Source organism: Sinocyclocheilus grahami, unplaced genomic scaffold, assembly GCF_001515645.1.
Source record: "Sinocyclocheilus grahami isolate Dianchi unplaced genomic scaffold, SAMN03320097.WGS_v1.1 scaffold3674.1, whole genome shotgun sequence".
Classification (NCBI taxonomy): domain Eukaryota; kingdom Metazoa; phylum Chordata; class Actinopteri; order Cypriniformes; family Cyprinidae; genus Sinocyclocheilus; species Sinocyclocheilus grahami.
Window position 1 is genome coordinate 13,534 of NW_015508761.1, and position 682 is coordinate 14,215.

Sequence of the window (682 nt, forward strand, 5' to 3'; positions counted from 1 at the left end):
TTTTTTACTTGATATTATGACGTTATCCTTTTCTTTAAAACCATCGGTCCCCTGAGCTTACTTCAGTGCTTTGTACATAGATAGCAATATATTTTCAACTTAAAGCAGAAATGTATGCTTCTTTAACCAGGACATAGTACACACTGTTCTTTTAATTTTAAAATACAGCACATATAACGGGGTTCACAGCTGTGTATTTCCTGTCAACACAGGCTGATATTTATGAAAGCGTTTGTAAAATCAGGCAATACTAAAAGTAAGTTTACAGCCTGAGGGTCCTTGACAAGGTCACACAGGCTCTGGTGAGTGTCATAGTGCTTTTTATAGACCTAGTGGTGTCATAATGTTAGGTATCTTCTATTTTTGCCAACATCCAAAATGTGAAGAAATTGTTTTGGACATATAGATAATTTTCCTAATTTGAAGTGTTTATTATTAGCTAATGACACCAGAAAACTAAAATGTTTTGATTAGTCAACACCATAAACTGCCAATCCAGTCTGGTGATGGAGACAAATCAATAGATGTAGCTGAAAATCAGTTTGAAACCATTCTAGTCACAATTCATTCATCAAAGTGAATTATATTTTATACTAAAAATTTGACATTTCGGTAACACTTTATTTGAATGTGTCCGTGTTACATGTACTTACTGTTATAATAACAATTAATTATGCATAAT